Consider the following 20723-nt stretch of genomic DNA (forward strand, 5'->3'; position numbering starts at 1 on the left):
GGGTCCCGGAACTCACTTGCAGGTGTGTGTGGTAATTTCAGAGAGCCCACAGTTTTCTACTCTCAGATTTCGGTCCCCTGTTTGGCCTTTAGAGTAAGGGGTACCCAGTACCTGGCATTATACACACTCTTTCCCTGGCCGCTGCCACTGTAGCACAAAGGCCTAAAGTGCAGGGGGTTGACAGTTTGCCGCTCTCAGACCCCGGAGACATCCACAGGGGCCTGGATCCAATCTGTCCCAGCTCACGGGTTGTTCCCTCCAGCCCGGGAAGCCTCAAAGCAGGGGCTCTGGCTTCAGCTGCCCATCTACTCACCAGTTTTGGAGTTTCTTCTGCCCTTCGGAAAAGATGCTCACTGGTCGCCGCCATCTTGGAGAGTCTCATGGTTTCTTTATGCTTCATAGCAACCACTGGGCTGAGAGAAATTTCCTATCAGTCCAAAGACTTCGGGATAAAGGTTGGATATGTCTGGGTAAGAGCAGACATGGCAGCGAGGCTGAAGGAACTGGGGAGTGCTGCCAGGGAAAATACAGCCTAGTGTAAAATCTGATTCTCAGGTAAACCATGAATGACTTACACCACGGTGTATATACACATAGTACACATATACACCCATGTGTATAAATATATACTACATGTATAGATACTATATATGTATATACACACACATATATATAGTTTAAAATTAGATTATTTAGCTAAAATTCAATTTTAACTGAGCATCATATATTTACTTGTTCTGTTTGATATCCTCAAGGTGATAACAACTAACAAAATAAAATATCAGTGCAAGTTAATCATTTTAACACTATGAATAGTTCAGTTTTCAGGCTCATTCTTAGTACGTATGTCTGCATTTTATAATATCCATAATGTAGATTGCTTGGGAATCTATAACTTCAGTATTGTTTTTTGCTTGTTAGAATGTTAATGATTTACGTATGATCCATATCACTTTTTAGTTTATGTAATTATAATGAAGGTTGAAGCAATTAAACTACGTTTCCTCCACACATGAGAATAATTCTCTTTTCTTTCTCAAAGGGAGGCTGACAGTATTGCAAAACCCTGTGACAGAGATAGTATTCAATGCAAGATGATTGGGTTAGACACAGTGATGTATTCTCAGCACTTTTATCAAGATGATAATGGTTGAAGCATCAATGGGGCATCAGCTGAGGGCCAGTCTTCTTGTGTTTTGAAAAGGTCATCATGCCAATAATGACAATTTTTTCTTATAACAAAGACAGTGGACATCAAAGGGAAATATTCAAAGTAGGATGAAAGGAATTAGCATCAAAAAAGACCTTGCAGAGTCTGTAAAAGGGAACTCAGGGCCCCTAGCTTGTCTCTTAGGGCTTCCTTTCCTGTTGTCCGACCCAGGCGCTTCCCTAACCTCTGCAGAAGGTAACAGAAGGAGCTACTTTTCCTAATGCCAATAGCTGAATTCAAGCCAGACACAAACTGGATGATTAGGACATTTATTGTCTAGTTCTGAGGGCTCGAAGCCTGAACTCACGGTATCCTGACAAAGGCTTGAGAATAGTTTTTCCTTGTGTTCCTGAGTCCAGGGTGTTCCAGATAGTCCTTCCTGTTCCACATTGTGATGGCTGTCGTTGGTTGTCAACCTGACAACATCCGGAATTCACTACCTCTACGTTGCTGGGTGCACCTGTGAGGGATATTGAGTTACCTGGATCATCTGAGGTTGGAAGCCCTACCTTAAATTGGGGTCACACCTTGTCAGGGCAGGCTTTGTAAAGAGCGAGGGAGAAAGAAGCTCTTGCTCTTTGCCTACTTGCCCTTGCTCTCGCACTGGCATTAAAGTCTACTTCTTCAGGCTCCTGATGTACACTGAAGACCAGCTGAGACATCCAGCCTCATGGACCGAACGGCTAACTACCAGGTGACTGGACTTTGCCCTGGGGGAGTGCCATTGTTGAAGTAATTGATCACAGCCTGTAAGCCACTCTAACGGGTCTCTGTTCCTCTAGAGAACCCTGCCTCAATCACACACCTTCCCATATCATTATCACTCTGATCTCGGCCTCCATCTTCACGTGGCCTCTGAGTGTGCCTGTGTTTTCCCCTCTCATTGTACGGACAAGTCACTAAAGGTTAGCCTAATCAAGTATGGCCTCTTCGGAACAGATTATGTTAACCAAGACCTTATAGCCATGGGGAGGAGGTCACATTCCGGTCTCCAGGTGGATATACAATTTGAGAAGTCACCACTGATCCACTATGTATTATACTGCACTGTGAAGTACAAGTATTTATACTTCCCCATCAGAAAATGTCATCCCTGAGGTTGGCCTAGACAATGCCTTCTGCTGTCGGTACCAGCCTCCGGCACAGAGAACCGTGAGATGCCCCTGAAAGGCAGATGATCTGCACGCACAGTGCTTGACCAAATAATCCTCTAAGTTGATTCCCCGATCTCTTCCTACTGCAGTTATATTTGTTCTTTGGTCTTTATTCCATCTTCATCACTTTTAATTGTGTCCTGAACAGTTTATAAAGCATGGGGACTCTGAAATGTCAACGAAACACATGCAGTCATGCACCGGTAGATAAAAGGAAAGGAAGCTGGTTGTTTACGTTTATAGTATAAGTGTTTAGATATGTAGTAGTTTACCATGGAAGACCTGTTTTCCAAGGCTTTACCCAGAATTCCTTTACTCATTATTCCTTAAATCTTAAGTACTGTATAAAGCTACTGACATTTAACACAGATTTTCAAAGTGCTATAAGCTTAAGTACATTGAGCTTATGTGCAAGTATGAGTATGAGAGAGAGCCTGTTAGCTGGCAGAACCATCTGGCCACATATGGGACTATAGTGTTTAACAGGATCTTTCAGGGAGAAGACAAACTAGTTTCACAGAAGCTTGCATCATCTTCTCAGAGACCAGAGATTAAAATCCCAGATGGTTCTTGGTATGTAGCCAGGCTCGGAGCTTTGGAGATGGAGGCAGGAGAATGGCAAGTTCCAGGATAGCCTGTCCTCAAAAGTAAGACCACAGACCAGGAGAAAAGAAGGCAGCCCAGACTGGGAGATTCTCCCCAGATGGCTGCCATTACAACCTATATTCCTGCTTTCCCAAACAGACCTCTCAGCCCTGGTTATGCAGGGGGACCACCTAGGATGGGGTGCAGGCAGGAGGAAGGATTCTCTTGGGTGAGTGAGCGACACTTTCAGTGCCCATGGCTAAGAAAGATCCACCCTTTATCCTTAGATAGTCCAGGAGAATAGGGAATTTCCTTATTTCTGTCTTTGCAAATGAAATCAATTTCAAGGTCACCTAGAAGAAGAAACTTAGTAGATAAGAAAAAAAAAAAAAAAGCCAGGTGTGCTGGTGCACATTTTTAACCCCAGCCCTGGGAGGCTGTGTGTAGATCTCTGCAGTCCAGACCAGTCTGCTCTACACAGGGAAATCTAGGCCAGACTCTGTCTCAAAGAGAGGGGGGAATCATGGTGAACAGGTAGGAGATATGGAAAAAATGGACCCACACCAACCATTCAAATAACAGGAAGGTCAAACGTCAAAGATATAAAGTAATTGGAAGGATTTTTAATTTGAAAGAAAAAGATCAAGTGAATATTAAAAGGATCTATGGGATTGAGAGAGAAAGGGGGAAGGGGCAGGGAGATGAGGAAGGAGAGAGAGAGAGAGAGAGAGAGAGAGAGAGAAGGAGAGGGGAAGGGAGAGAGTATGTTAGGAGTTACACAGGAGGAGGTTCAGGACAGACTTAGGGAAAGCATCTTGAGAAATAGCAGAATATTCAGTGGACTCCACAATTTTTCTTGTATGTGCTTTTCCTTTTTCTTTTCCTTCCTTCCTTCCTTCCTTCCTTCCTTCCTTCCTTCCTTCCTTTCTTTCTTTCTTTCTTTCTTTCTTTCTTTCTTTCTTCGTTTTGTTTTTCTAGAGAGGGTTTTTCTGTGTTGCCCTAGCTGTCCTGGATTTGCTTGTAGACCACCAGGCTGGCCTCAAACTCATAGGGATCTGCCTGCCTCTGCCTCCCTGAGTGCTGGGATTAAAGGTGCACACTACCATGCCTGGTGTCGTGTGTGCTTTTCTTTGGTTACGGTTTGGTGTTCTTATTTTTTAATTCTTTTGGGTGGCATTTTGTTTTCTTGGCTTAGGGGGATTTTGTTATATTGCACTTTTGTTTGTTGAGAAAGGACTTAAATCTGGGTGGATAGGGAGAGGGAGAGGATCTGGAAGGACGTGCAGGAGGGGGAGGAGAATATGAACAACATGTTTAAAGTTAAAATTGTTTTAAATGACGCTATAAAGCCACCATAAGGTTGTACACCGTCAACCTTTGTGTAGCATCTATGAACATACATGTCTATCATCTATATATCACCTACCAGTCATCTCTTTATCACCTCTCAGTCATCTATCAGTTATCTAACAGCTATTATCTATCGATCCATCTTCTTTATCAATCATCTACCTATCCATATATCTACCTATCAATCATTTGCCTATTGTCTACATAGCAATCATTTATTATTTCTTTATTATCTATCAATCACCTATTAGCTATCATCTACTATGTAACTTACTATCTACCTATCTTGCTGTTTACTTAAACCTAAGAGGGCTGGCTCATGTGATAGTGGGGGCCAGTGGGTTTGCTGAGCAGGCTGTCAGGTTAGGGGGCAGAGAACAGTGGGTGCTGCGTTCTCCACAGTGACGGCAGTCGGAATTCACCTGACCATAATAAAGCTTTTTATGAATGCTCAACTCTGTTCCATTCATTTGTACGCTAACCGGTGAAAACTTAAGGCCACAAGATGGCAGTGTTTCACATCGAGGTCTCGCAGGGCTGACGGTGCGGCCGAGTCACTATCCAAAGGGGAGGGGAGCAGGGATTCCCCCTAAGGGCGATGGGAGAGGGTGACGTTCCTCAGAAGGCCCGCCCCCTCCCTGGGGGTGGGGCGGGAAGGCGCAGCGTCTCTGCATTACGGAGCTCCTGAAGTTAGGGAGTGCTGAAGTTTGGGTTTGTAATTGCTACAGAGTTCGTCTTCTATGCGGACAGAGGGCGTTGGGTGCAGACTTGGGTTACATAAGCAGTCTCTACAAATGTGTTTGCCTTGCCTGTATTTAATGCAATAGATGTGTAAGACCTTGAGGTTCGCCACTAGACAGCTTTGAGCTCCTGTTCCGATTGATGTGAGGAGGAATCCACCTAGGGGGCAACCACAGGAGCTGTAGGACAGCAACTCTATTGCTATGGACAACACAGTATAAGCTGAAAGCTGTAAGATAAGGAATAGAGTCCTCCAAGTCCGCTCTGCTTAGAGATTGTTCTGTCTCAAGATTGTGTGGTTCCGTCGCATGTGGGTTTTAGGATCGGTTTGTCAGTTTCCATAGATGAGCTAGCTACAATTCTGATAGGAAAACTATGCTACGTCATGTATGTTTTCTGAACCTCAAATACAGGCAGACTTTCCATTTATTTATGTCTCATTTAATTTATTTTAACTGTATTTTAGGGTTCTCAGTGAGCAAGTTTTTTTACTTGTCCTGCTAACTTTATACGTAAACATATAGATTTTAAATTAGCTTTTATTATTTGCAATGATCTGTGTATCTCTGCGGTGTGTGTGTGTGTGTGTGTGTGTGTGTGTGTGCTGGAAGAGGCCAGAAAAGGCCATTGGATCCCCTGGAGCTGAAATTTCAGGTGTCTGTGAACCACTTAATGTGGGTGCTCGGAATCTAACTCAGGTCCTCTGTAAGAACAGCAAGATCTCTTAACTACTGAGCAATCTCACCAGCCCCCATACCTAAATATTTTATTCACTTTATTGTCATTGTAGATGTATTTGCCTTGGTTTCATTTTGAACTGTTCAGTGCTAGTGTATAAAAAATAGAATTGATCTTTTATATTGATCTGACATTATACAGCCTTAGCAGACTCCTTTGCTAATTTTTAAAAGTGGATCCTATATCATTTGGGACGAAGCTTGACATCATTGCTGCTGTTATGGGAAAGTTTAAATAAAACCAAAGAACACATATAGCCAATAGCCTGCGTAATTAGCATGTACAAACCCTAAACAAAAACTAGTAAAGCAAACCAGAGATACAGAAAATGACAAAGCATTGCAGATAAGCAAGTTAGGTTTAACATTTAAGTGGTACTTTTAACATTTGAAAAACAATGATTAAGGTCTGGGGATGTCATTAGGGTGCTTGCTGGTGTGCACAGGCTCTGGGTTCTATCCCCAACATCTCATAAACCAGGTGTAATGGCACATGCCAGAACCCTAGAATTTTGGCAGATGGGAGAACAGAAGTTCAAGGCCGGCTCTAGCTGCCACATACCGAATTTGAGACTAGACTGGCCCTTTCTCAAAACAAATAAATAAAAGGAGAAAATTTAAAAAAAAAAAGAAGTATATGGAGAGTCTGAATTGGAGCCAATGGGTTGTTAAGTAATAATAATAAAAAGATGCAAAGTTGAGAACAGGTAAGGATGTGAGGCACATCTGGGAGGAGATGTGTGAGCACGATCAAAATAATTGCATCATTTCTCAGAGAAATAATAAAAATGTGCTGAAAAGAAACCATTAAAATTAATAAAGAAAACGCATACAAGCATAAAAAACATGCAAAAGGTGTATTTGACAAAATTCAGCATCCAAGATAAATCAATTTGAGAACTTTTGTTGCTGTTGTTGTTTTTTTTCAAGACAGGGTTTCTCTGTGTAGTCCTGACTGTCCTGGAACCCACTCTGTACACCAGGCTGGTCTCGAACTCACAGAGATCTGCCTGCCTCTGCCTTCTGAGCAAGGTGTTTACTATAGTTTTTATGTACTCTTCATTACATTAAAATACTTCCTTTAGCATGGGTACCCTAGTAAGGGAAGTGGGGACTGCCTTGGACACGGACTCACTTGCCAGCTTTTAGAGATTATTTCTCCCTGGCAGGACTGCCTTGCCAGGCCACAGGGGAAGAGGACATGCTCAGTCCTGATGCAGCTTGATGAGCTGGGCTGGATGGGAAAGGGAGGTTCCCTTTTCTGAGGAAAAAGGGAGGGAAAGAGGGCGGAACTGGGAGGAAAGGAGGGAGTGGGCTACAAGGATGGAAAGCGAATAAAATAAATAAATGAGAAAAAATACTTCCTTTTATAAGAGTTGCTTTGGTCCTGGTGTTTCTTTACAGCGGTGGTTCTCAACTTTCCTAATGCTGTAGCCCCCTTTCCATAATTCTCCATGCTGCGGTGACCCCCCCGCCACAAAATTATTTCATTGAGACTTCGTAATTTTAATTGTGCTCCTGTTACGAACTGAAAAGTAAATTTCTGAGCTACACGTTACCTGATACTCTGAGAACCAGTGCTTTACGGCGCTGGCACACCAAGACAGCCTCCGAGGCGGGGACTGAGTCATCACAAAACTCTCACTGTGAAGGCTTGTTAGATGTTCTGGCCAGCTCAGCAAGTCCAGAAATAAGCAAACAAAAGAAAGAAAGAAGATAATAAGCTTAGAGCGGTAAAAGGGTTATCTTCAGATTGTGCAGTTTTATACTTTGAAAGCAAAACCATTAGGTATACAAATACATTCATTTAGACCTGTAGTAAACGATCAGAGAATGTGACTGGCACCTGCTGCAGAGCATACATGTATGGAACTGGTGTATTATATCTTACAAAATGTACAATTAACATGCACTAATCAAATAACCCAAATGTTTAAGGAAGTAGGATGCTAATCACCCTGGTTTGATAATTAAACATTTCATACGTGTAAAGAATTGACATACTATGTCCCATAAATACGCATAAATATTATTAATAAAATTTAAAATAAAACTTACTTTGACATAGGAATGAAAAATCCTCAAATATGTGAAGGAATGCGCTAAATTGTTTAGTACAAAACCACTGTATCAAAATCTAACGGTGTAGGGCTGGGGAAATGGCTGTGTAGGAAGCGGTTGCTGCACAGAGCCTGGAGGCCTGAATTTGGAGCCTCAGACCCTCTGTAAAAAAGCCAGGCATAGGTTCACACCTATGACGTAGGTAATTGGAGGCAGAGACAGTGAGACCCTAGGGCCCACTGTAAGCCAATCTGTGCAACCAGTGAATTCCAAATTCACTGGGAAAACTTGTTTCAGAGCATGAGGTGGACAGGGAGAGAGGAAGACACCTAATGTCAACCGTTGGCTCCCATGCATGCACACTTGGGCACGGGTCTTGTCACACATGCATGCACACCCATGTATGTGCCACATATACTCACACCAAATCTAAAAATGTTAGCAAAACCTAAACGAGTGGAGGGAAGATAACATACTAAGGCACTGAAGACTTTGAATAATACATTTGAGATGTAGAAGCTACATGAATAAGTCAAAACATGCAAGGCAAGCTGTCCAAAAAAAAAATTGATCAATATATTCAATACATTTCAAACTTAAATTCCAGCAGGTTTCTTTGCTATAAAAGTTTGCAAGTTAGTTCTAAATATCATTTGGAAGTGAAAAATGCCAAGAATAGTGAAGAAAATGTTGAGGAAGGAAAAAAAAATCCCTTCACTGCTGGACAGGATTTATTAAAATGCTATAGAAATTACGTGTTGTTTGTCCATGAGCTTAGATAAAAGCACGGGGCAGAGAGCCAGGGTCAGCCCACACGGAGATCAATGCCTGATTTATGGAAAAGCACACTAACTAGTGTGTAGCCCATCCAAACCAAGGTTTGGGGACACGTGGGAATCTCTACATACAGAACTCACCTTGACCCCAGATGAAATTCCAGCAGAGAGAGGGGAAGGTGGGCCTGAAATCCCGCCACTGACCGAGGAGCCCTTGCCACTTGTCGAGACTTCTGGGAGATGGAGGTTCGGTTCCCTTTAAGCATGTATTACCCTCACTAGGTCAAGCATGCTTTGATCGGGGGACCCCACACCTAGGGGTACGTGGACAACACAGATTGGACTTGATAAGTTAGTTTTTTAAAAAGGGGCGGACACAAAGTTGGAGAAGACAGGGGGGAGGGGACTGACCTGGGAAGGTTTAGGGGGCTAAAATGCTATAATGACTAAAATGCATTGTACGACGTTTCTGAAGTGTGTATATACATATATATATATATATATATATACATTGTATACATATATAAATATACACATATGTATATGTATATTTATGTACATATATACACACACACACACACACACACACACACATACTTATCCCTCTGGGATATGGGAGGTCTTGAAATCTGGCCCATCTACCAAAACTATGATTTCTCTGTGGCTATGACTAAGCAGTCTGATGCAAAACTATCATTTTAGATCCTTCAAGTTTTCAAGTTTGAGGAGTTTGCCTTTAGGTTGTTAAACCATACGACTGGTAAGAGTTCGAGAAAGCTGAAGGGGGGCATGGGCCTGTAAGGCTACCTCATGCAAGTTAAGCAAGTGTTTTATTACATCAGAAGAAAGGAATGGCCACTGTGTTCTTGCAAAATCCAATTTGCTCAGAAACAAATCATCCTACAAAATGACAACTCATGTTCAAAAGGTCACAAGGCTAGCTCTGCAATATTCCTGTGCTGGATCCTTCATTCAATAATATTGACTCTCACCTGGAGGTTATAGTCCAAAAGAAAAACATCATATTATGCATGATTTTTATCTTTGCTACATATATCAAACTCAAAAGCAAATCACATTAAGCCAGGAAGAGACAGGGCTTGGATGACCCGTTTGAACCTCTGGAAATGGCAAAATGTCTCTGGTTCCTGTTAACATCCCAGGATGGTGTTTCTTAGTTTGATGCAGAGGAGATGGCTCATCTGCTGCTTTCAAAGATTTACCTGGCGCAGGCTATAAAATTATAGTTTTCAGTGTCAGGTGTAATTGAAAAATGTCAGGCCTTGTTCAAATTTACAGTTAGGTGAAAACCACACCTCTTCTCTTCTTCCCTTTGACTTCCACCCAAATCCTAAGAATGTTGTTGACAGATAAGAGATACAGCACAGGGAGCAGATGTTGCTTGCTGGATCTACATCCTGCCTAATAAGTTCTGTTACATAATCATTTGTATATAGTCTGAAGGTGGGATTCAAAGTCCAGAACTACATTATGGGGTCTGGACTTCATTTCTTCCAATAACAGACAAGTAAACCATGGCATGAACCAGGGATTGGGACAAAGGAAAAGTTTGTGAAACATGGCATAAGTACATGACAATGAACTTTGATGCACTGGGACTTTTTCACTGATTTCTTTATGCCGCAGCAAAATATGAAGCATGAGAAAGAGCTGAGAGGTTCACCTGAACTGCAGAATACAATTTCTCTAAATACTGGAAAAAAAAAAAAAAAAAACCAACAACAAAAAAAACAGTTGAGTGTCTAAGCACAAAAAGTCAATGACCTGAAAATTAAGGAAACAGTTTAATTTATAACATCATTAAAAAGAAAATATTTAGGAATAACATTAGCCAAGGAGCCAGAAATGTATATTCCAGACGATAAATTATCTTCAGCTGTGGACTCAGTGGTGAAGCCACAGGACTCCAGTGAAAAATTCCAAACTTATGGTCCTGCAGGTATCCCTGGATAATGTCGTGGGTCACAAGACAAAAAGATGCGAGTGTGGGAAGGGGCCATGTGTGTTCGGGAAGGAATGACTGAGGTAAGAGAGAGGGGCCGTGTGTGTTCGGGAAGGAATGACTGAGGTAAGAGAGAGGGGCCGTGTGTGTTCGGGAAGGAATGACTGAGGTAAGAGAGAGGGGTAGGTAGGAATAGACAGAAGGTATCCTAGGCAGGTATAAGGCAGAAAATGAACAAATTTAGTCAGTTACAAAGAGGTTTTGAAAATAAACATAAATGGAAGAGCATTTGCAGTTTGTGGGTTGGAAGACTCACTGTTATGAAAACACCCACTCGGCCCAAAGAATTCCAGCCAAGACAACACGTATAAAAATTCAATGTTTTTTTTTTTTAAGCAAAAAAAATTCTTCCCAAAATATATTGTTTCGGAATCATGAAGTGCTTCAAGTAGCTGAAACAATATTGAAAAGAAAGAACAAAGTTGAATGTATTACAATCTCCTAATTTCAAAATTTATAAAAGCCAGGTGTGGAGGTGCACACCTTTTAATTCCAGCAGTCAGGAGGCAGTGGATCTCTGATAACTCACGGCCAGTCTTGTCTACACAGGGAGTTTCAGGACAGCCAGGGCTATGTAGAGAGATCTGTTTTAAACAACAAACAAACAAACAAACAGCTTATAAGGCTGTAGCAATCAAGCTGGTGTGGTGTGACAAGAAGGCAGCTACACAGCGACAGAGCAGGGAGCCTGGCAGTGCTTCTGTGTACACAGCCGAGTGTTTTTCAGAGATGCCGAGAGCATGCAATAAAGAAAAGACAGTTCCTTCACCAAATGACATTTGGCCAATTAGACATCCACACGCAAAAAACCAAGTATGTACGTCACTTTTTCTAGCAGCCTTGTTTTAGTTGATTCCCCTTCTTTCTCCTCTTCCTTCAGCCTTTCTTCCTTTTGTACCTCTCCTCCAGCCTCCTATCCACTTTCATGCCACATGTGCTATTGTGGCCCCAACACCTTTCCCCTGCACTTTTTTTGTTTGTTTGTTTTGGTTTGGTTTTTTCGAGACAGGGCTTCTCTATGTGGCGTTGGCTGTTCTGGACTTACTCTGTAGACCAGGCTAGCCTAGACTCACAGTGATCCATGATCCGCCTGCCTCTGCTTCCACAAGTGCTGGGATTACAGGCATGCACTACCGTGCCCAGCTTGGTCTCCTATTTAAAATTAGTCAAATGCCAAACATCTTCAGAATTGTGGGAATGATATTTGCTAACTAAAGTAAACTATTAGGGACTGGAGAGATGGCTCAGAGATTAAGAGCACTGGCTGTTCTTTCAAAGGTCCTGAGTTCAATTTGTAACCACCACATTGTGGCTCACAACCATCTATAAAATAAGATCTGGTGCCCTCTTTTATATATGTAATCATACATGCAGGCAGAATACTTTATTAATAATAAATACATAAATCCTAAAAAATGTGTACTAACTTAAAAATAAACTACTAGTTTAAAATGTTTTAAGAACTAGTGGGCACATGTGTAGGTAGGGCCCCACCTACTCTGGACGGTGCTCTAGGAAGATCACTTGGGCCATGAGTTCAAGACCAGCCTAGGGAACATAATGGCAGACATTCATCTCAAAAAGAAAAGAAAAAGACTAGTGGAATGTTGCCCGTGCTTTCTGTTCCTTACTTACAAAACAGAGGCAGGGCTCACTTAACCATCTTTGTCAAGTCATTTAAAGAGTCAGGTGATGCATCTCAAAGCCTGTGCTCATTAATGCTTTGTTTCTGGGTCTGTTTTTCCCGTATCTTCACCTCCATTCTCCTTTACCAGAAGTCCCAGTTACACTTCCTTCTTGTGCCCTATGAATATGTATGTGGAATCCAATAAAGAAATAACATTGAAAAAAGCTGCCTAATATCACTGGCTTCACAGGGTAACCACCTCACCCCATTTCTAAGCACAAACGTTGGCCTCAGCCCTGTGCCCGTTGGATGACTTGAGACTCCAACATTCCTGCCCAGAAAAGGAATTATCAGAGAGCCAACAGGTGGCTACCAGGATGGGAGAAAGTCTTTCCCAACTCTACTTCATATCGGCGGGCTAATACCCAGAACGTGTGAATAACTTCACAAACTAAACACCCAAAGGAACCAAAACCTTATCTCGGGTAAGGCTGTTGCGGAAGGAAGAGGGTATGCTGTTCATAAGGAGGACCTGGCTTCGGTCAACACGTAGTTAGGGAGACGTCTAGGGTGTGTGGACTCTCAAATCCAACCTTCATGCTGCTGTGGTCAGGGTCACATCTGAGAACCTTCTACATCGTGAAAGCTAGGGCCTTGGTACTTTACAATAACTGTGCATACATAAAGCATTTGGCAGGAAGTGGGAAATGCCAAAGACCCCATTGTAATTTATCCCCATGGCCGAGGATTTCAGTGACCTCTGATTGATGGTTGAACTTTTGAAAGCACGACAGACCCAGCCATGTCACTGCCGTGTTCAAGTTGTGGATGGACAGCTAGATGGTGTGCAATATGTTTTTCTTCTGCTCGAAGAGCGTCCCACAGCTGACTTATGGGAGACACTCTCACAGGATAGCTTCCCTTTCTTTTCTACCTCCTTCTATTTTAGTTTCCTCAGTCAGTCTCCAGCTCCTAACTTTAAATACTTTAGACCAGTACATTAAGTTCTACCTGATTATAGAAAGGTTTATTTAATTATTTTAAAGGAGAAGTATGAATTTGTATTTTTACTGTGTATTGGCCCTCCCCCTGCCCACATACCTGCAGTGCAGGTGGAAGCCAGCAGAGGGCTGTAAGTTCTTTGGAACTGTAACTGTAACAGTTGTCAGCTGACCTGTGGGTGCTGAAATGGAACCTGGGTCTTCTGAAAGAGCAACAAGTGCTCTTAACCGCTAGGCCAGCTCTCCAGTCCCTATTTCTTCTCTTTAAAGACAGGCTTTTGGGTGGCACAGACTGGCCTTGTATAGAGTGCACAAGCCTCTCAGCTCAACCTTTACTGCTGAAAACAAACAAACAGGAAAAAGTGAGAACCAAAAAACAAAACAAAACAAAACAAAAAAACAAAACCCCAAAACAAAATGAAAGAATTTAGTAGCTGTTGAAGGTGCTCAATGAAGGACTCTGACTAGATTCTTGGGAAAATTGGGCAATTTGTGCAGACATAGAGTCCAAGTCAGAGATTAGCAGAGAAGAGAATTCAGAGGAGTCTGATGAGCCCTTCGTTTAGGAGAGGATCCTTCTCCCTCACAGAGGCGTCTCGTAGCCCTAACCCAGCACCTCTGAAGTGTCCTTCTTCGGAAAAGTTTGCTACAGATGGGCTGAGTGAAGAGTTCACAGCAGAGTAGGATGGTACATTAACCTTACAAGAAAAGACACTGAGATAAACCTGTGAGTAGGTCACGTGTCAGCAGGGGCAGTGATTGGACACCAAGGATCACTGCCGAACATCCCAAGCTGGAAGCACAGGAACAGAGACTTTCCCACAGGTGTTAGAGGGGGCGTGCCCTGCCAACCCTTCATATTAGGGTTCCGTACTCCAGACCTTACACTTGTATTGTTTTAACGACTGTTTGTGTTATAGTGAAGCAGATGCACTGTCCGTAGATCCATCTATTTGTTTATTCATTTGTTCCTTAATTAGTTACTTCAAATAACAGCAATTACCATGTGCAGATGATCACACAAATAAAAAGTTTCACAAATCAAAACTAACCCTAGGTGAAAATGTGCTTAATTCAGCAAGCCCACTCAGCATCCTGGGGCCTAGTGACTGGGACTCTGTACAGTGCTGGTCATTTCCTCTCATGACTGTGGGACAAAATGGTAGCTGTGGTCCCCCACCTCAGCTCAGCATCATCTAATAAAATATCTGACTGAAAATCACTAGGCTAGAAAGTTGCCAAAATTAAAAATTCCAAGTATGAGCTGGGTGCACCCAGCAGTGGCACATGCCTGAAATCCCAGCACTTGGGGAGGCAGAGGCAGTTCAAGGCCAGCCTGGTCTACAAAGTGAGCCAAGGCTACATGGAGAAACCCTGTCTTGAGAAAGAAACAATTTCAAATATGGTTTCTACTAATTACATATAATTGTGTACCACCATAATGCTTAAAAAATACAATTAATTGTCATAAATGAAAATTTTTCTTACTAGACACTGGGCACAGGTATTTCTCAGCAGGCACAGATGGGGAAGATACTGCCTCTACTCCTAAAAATATGTAATGTATATATGTATGTATGCATGCATGCATGTATATATGAATGCATGTATGTATGTATATGTGTATATATGCATGTTTTAATTTTTTGATACAGGGTCTTACTGTGTAGTCTTAGCTGGCCTAGGACTTACTATATCAACCAGGTTGGCCTTGAACTCACACAGATGACCAGCTTCCACATCCCAACTGCCAGGATTAACAAACAGCATGCAGCACCACAGTGAGCCTAACGAGTTTTTCATCTCAGGAGACAAGGCATGAAGGAGAGGTTTACAATGCTTGTTGTGTGGAGATGGAGGTGGATGATGACCCCAAAAGACCTCACAGTGAACAAACTGGAGAAGAAGAGAGAGACTGTGGGAAATGTATATTAGGCACCAGAATAGAAAATGCAGTGTTGAAAGGGGATTTAAAATGCGCTCATTCTGTCTCTTAGCTAAAAATACAGAAATTGGTGCCTTTACCGGTCCAGCTTCTCAGAACTCATGGCAGAGCCAGGACAAGTGCTAAGGTGAAGAAAAGCCACTGTCTCTCACACACAGATGCTTCCTCGGCTCCTTCTTCCTTACCCTTCAACACAGTCAGTTCACAGACAAGGAAGCTCAAGGTCCAGGAAAGGAGAGTAATCTGTCTAGGAAATGAGAATGGATCAAAGGCAGTCAGAGCTTCAAAGTTCAGCACTTTGCGTTATGCAACAAGCTACGGATTTCAACCGTTCCTGATCTCATTTTCTTTCCATTCAAACACCTTGCCTTATAACCATTTATAAAACACCAGATGGAAATGAGACAATATTTTGTAATGTAAATGTGAAACTCCTTGAAGGAAATTAGAATTAAAATTTTAATTGTGCCTTTAGGCCTTACATTCTTTTAACAGAATGTACTATTCATAGATCATCTGAATAATGCAGGAATATTCATGTAGTCATATAAATATTGAAATTAAATTACCATTCCTCTGGTCAAAACAATCATCACAGAGATGGATGCAGTTTGTCTTTCAAATTTTACAGGAAGAAGAATACAAAGAAAGTAATTGTTTTACACTTATGTTGAGGAGAGTTTTGATACTAAGGTTATTCTCATACACTTATCTCACATGCTCATTGATGGGATTAACATGCAGAATAGCATCAGGTTAAAAATACGAAGTGCCACAAATGCCAGTGTGGAAAGACCTCGCATTTTATGGAGACCAAGAGGGCATCTCTTAACTCATGAGGAAGCAACTAAGGACAAATATGAAATATTCTAACTTAATCCAGGCAGTAGACTTATGGATCATTGTCCTAAGAGGAAGAGATTATAGGAATTGAAGTTGCAAATAGCTTAACTGAAAGGCTGGATAAGTTAAACATTCACAAGCACACCTGTGATTAGTGGGATATATATATATATATATATATATTTTTTTTTTTTAAACAGGGATAATTTCCTAGGCTCTAGTTTGCTCTTGCAATCTCCCATAAGGAAGTTGCCATCTCTTTTCACAGGCCACAGATCACCTCTCTTTGGCAATCATGGCAGACATGCGGAAGGTGATACAACTGTTCACGGAGACTAGTGAAGTAAGGGGCTCCCAGTGATCTTTCACAGCTTGACGACATCCAAGAAGAAAAGTGCTGGAGAACCACTATCTTAAGACACATCTAAAGCTGAAAATTTTCTGTAAGGCAAAGGACACCGTCGCAAGAACAAAACGACAGCCTACAGACTGGGAAAGGATCTTCACCAACCCTATATCTGACAGAGGGCTAATATCCAGAATATATAAAGAACCCAAGAAGTTAAACAGCAACAAATCAAGTAATCCAATTAAAAAATGGGGTACTTTGCTAAACAGAGAATTCTCAGTAGAGGAATACAGAATGGCAGAGAAACACTTAAAGAAATGCCCAACGTCCTTAGTCATCACGGAGATGCAAATCAAAATGACCCTAAGATTTCACCTTACACCCATCAGAATGGCTAATATCAAAAACTCAAGGGACAACACATGCTGGAGAGGATGTGGAGAAAGGAGAACCCTCCTCCATTGCTGGTGGGAATGTAAACTTGTACAACCACTTTGGAAATCAATCTGGCTCTTTCTCAGAAAATTAGAAATAGCGCTACCTCAAGATGCAACTATACCACTCCTGGGCATATATCCAAAAGATGCCTCACCAGACAGCAGTCCTTAAAAAAAAAAGACACTTCTAACTAAAATAATTACAGTTTTATCTGTCTGTCTGTCTGTCTCTTTCTCTCTGTGTGTGTACAGTAGCAAGCATGTAGAGAACAGGGAACAGCTTTCATGAACCAGTTGTCTCTTTTCCCCGCGTGGGTTCTGGGATTGAACTCAGGTTGTCAGGCTCGGCAACAAGCACCTTTCTCTGCTGAGCTGCCTCACCTGCTCAGAGCACACTTTATTTAGAACAGAGCACCATGACCAACTCTGGGGCTATTCAACAGGCCTAGAATTAGACCTGTGTGTTATCCAGATTTCCAGTTTTCAGTTCCTGAAACAAAGAACTGAGCCAATCAGCCTAAAAAGAGGAAAGGTTTATTTTAGCTCCCGGCTATGGTGGTTTAACTGCACGGATAACCGGTTCACTGCCGTGGGGCTGTGTCACAGTGCACTACATCCGGGGGGAGCGGGTAGCAGAGGCAACACGTTTGCCTATGGCTGAGTACAGACAAGCCCAGTAAGAGACTGGAATTCTACAGTCTCCGTGTGTGTTCAGTGAACCAGAATCTCCCACTAGATCCAGTTGTCAAACATACATGTCCAACCTTCCATCATCACCAGACCGAAGGCTAAGCTTCTAAATGTTGGCTTCTGGAGCGTGGGCAGAGCTCGTGTTCCAAACCACTGAACTAACGTCGCAGGCGGCACACGTAGAACCCCATGTCCTCACTCTTCAGAACATAACCCACTGCAGAACATCGCACACATTTCAGAGGCTGTCAGAGAATTATTTCAGAATAATTAAATGTAAGGAATATCGACTGCTATCCATCCCTTCTGAGCAACACATCCTTGCCTGGATGACGCATGCTGTGTTGTTCAGAAGGGAGGAATAAAAATATAAGAATATCTTATTTAAAAACATAGTCACTTTTAAGACAGTTTCATAAAAATACACCAGGCTTGTGTGGGTAGGTGTAATAATTGCCCTTTAGATGCTATAAAAGTATTTTCTGGCTAAATTTTCTTGTTATAACTGTATCTCTAGTCTACTCCTTGTTATTTTTAACACTTTAAAAGTTTCCTGTCATGCTGTAAGAATGTGAAATTAAACAGTAACTTGTCAGGCAAGCTATTAAATATAAAGTCAGACACAATAATAGGAGCCTCTAAAAATGGCTGCATGTTCAAACTTTGCAGGCTACTAAGAATTTACAGTTACCTCTAGATTGGAAACTGTTTGGTGATCATTTTGGATTTAGTTTTCAAAAGCAACAATGTTCTAAAATAACAAAATGCATTAAATAACGTTGTAAGCATTTCTCTCATATTATCAGTAGGTGTTCTACAAATTTGCATTACCCAAAATCATGAGTTGAAATTCTCAGCTCCAAGTTTATGATGGCCCAAATGTGAATCTTTTGAAAACAATCTATCTTTCTCTGTTTGTGCACATGTGTGTGTGTGTGTGTGTGTGAATGTGTGAATGTGTGTGTGTGTGTGTGTGTGTGTGTGTGTGTGTGTGTGAATGTGTGAATGTGTGTGCAGGCACAGTGTGGTGGATGGAGGTCAGAGCACACTTTCAGGGGTCCATGCTCTCCTCCCATTGTGGGATCATCAAGTTCCTGTGGAGCCTTCTCCCCATGACAAGGGAGTCTTGCCTCATGGATACGATCCTGGCTCTAGAAAAGATACTCAATGAACGGACTGTCTTTCATTCCTTCTACTAACTGATGTCACAGGAGAAAAAGAAAGGAGAAAAATCACCTACAAGCTAGGAGATTGGCACTTACTAAAAAGTTCATCTACCCGTGTCTTAACCTTGGATTTCCTGGGCTACAAATTGGGAGAATCTACTTCAGCTGTTTACAGACTACCAGGTCAGTGGTTTTTGGTTACAGCAGTCTGAATGGGCCAAGCCATGAATATGTTAAACTTACGATATTTTTTCCCACGTGTTTTTATTGATTGTCTGGGAATCTCCCATCATGTACCCACACCACTCTGATCCCCCCAAGTCCTCTTGTGTCTGCTGCCCATCCCTTGTGACTGGAAAAAAAAAAAAAAGGAAAAACAAAGTAAAGGAAAAAAAAACAAAAAACAAAAAACACATGCGTTTTGCGTTTCTTATATACTCACTGGAGCACGGTCAAATTCTCAGTGGCCAGCCCTCTCTGGAAAGCTGAGTCCTCCATCTGCACCCCCACCGGACGCCATCAACTGTGGAGAGCTACACTTCAGCACCCCTACCATGATTTTTTTTAATATCAAGAAGATTTGTTTATTTAATTATGTCTATGAACCTGTAAGAAGCAAAACATCAACTGTCTTTTGTTGTTGTTTGTCTTTATATGAAACATTTATTACAAATGATTGTAGTGCTTCTCTTTTTTTAACTTTTATCAATTATACTTTATTCACTTTGTATCCGTTCATTAACCCCTCTCTCCAACCCTCCTAATCCCACCTTTCCTCCCCCTTCTTCATACATGCCCCTCCCCAAGATTACTGATAGGGTAGGTCCCCTTCTCCTTCCTTCTGATCTTAGTCTATCAGGTCTCATCAGGAGTGGCTGCATTGTCCTCTACTATGGCCTGGTCAGGCTGCTCCACCCTCAGGGGAGGGTGATCAAAGAGCAGGCCAATCAGTTTATGTCAGAGGCAGTCCCTCTTCCTATTACTATGGAACCCACTTGGACACTGAACTGCCATGGGCTACATCTATGCAGGGGTTCTAGGTTATCTCTATACATGGTACTTGGTTGGAGTATGAGTCTCTGGAAAGACCCCTGTGTTCAAATTTTCTGGTTCTGTTGCTCTCCTTGTGGAGTTCCTGTTCTCTCCAGATCTTACTATTTCCCACTTCTTTCATAAGATTCCATGAGAAGAAGAAGAAAACAGGAAACAAGTTAGGAACCTGCTACAGAGGGCCTCTGAAAGGCTCTGCCCTGTAGACTATCAAAGCAGATGCTGAGACTTATGGCCAACTGTTGGGCAGATTGCATGGAATCCTACCACAATTTTTAAAAGAGTTCTCCTTGATGGCTTCCTTTTTAGGCTGTGTGTGTGTGTGTGTGTGTGTGTGTGTGTGTGTGTGTGTAGTGTTGGGACAGAGGTAGGGTTTGTCATGAAAGCCTCTGTCCCTCAACTGTGAGCTTGTAGTCATCTATGCCCATGCAGTAGCAGCTTCTCAGCCATTTGCAATCAGCGCGAGCATGGATCCTGGGCTTCCACATGGTTTCTGCCAAAATCGTGGACCATGAACATCCATCAGCCCGTGCCAAGAACCTCCACTTGGTCTCTGGTGGCAGTACAACCCACTGACATCAGTACTTCCCCCTTCCCAAGCACGGGTCTCAGACCAGGGTGGCCTCGGGGAGAAGAACCATTTTTTATCTTGAACATCCCGCCATCGTTCAGAACCAGCATGACTGAGTGCAGTCCCTCACAGCTGTTGTAGCTGTCGCATCTCTAGTTCCACTTCATTGTACTGCCCACACCCTGCTCCACTGCTCCATCCCTCCCACTGCTCCATCATATATAATTCTTCATCAAAATGATATTGGAAGCTGCAGTGTGTTACACGTTATATATATTTTTAAAGAGTTTGGTTTTTTTTTTTTCTTTCTCCAAACAGCTTGACATGCAAATTGCAACGAGTCATTGGTCTGGTTCAGGGTTTCCGGTTTCTGCCACACCCTCAATACTGGACCATGACTGGGACTC

This window comes from Meriones unguiculatus, chromosome 15, assembly GCF_030254825.1.
Source record: "Meriones unguiculatus strain TT.TT164.6M chromosome 15, Bangor_MerUng_6.1, whole genome shotgun sequence".
Lineage (NCBI taxonomy): Eukaryota > Metazoa > Chordata > Mammalia > Rodentia > Muridae > Meriones > Meriones unguiculatus.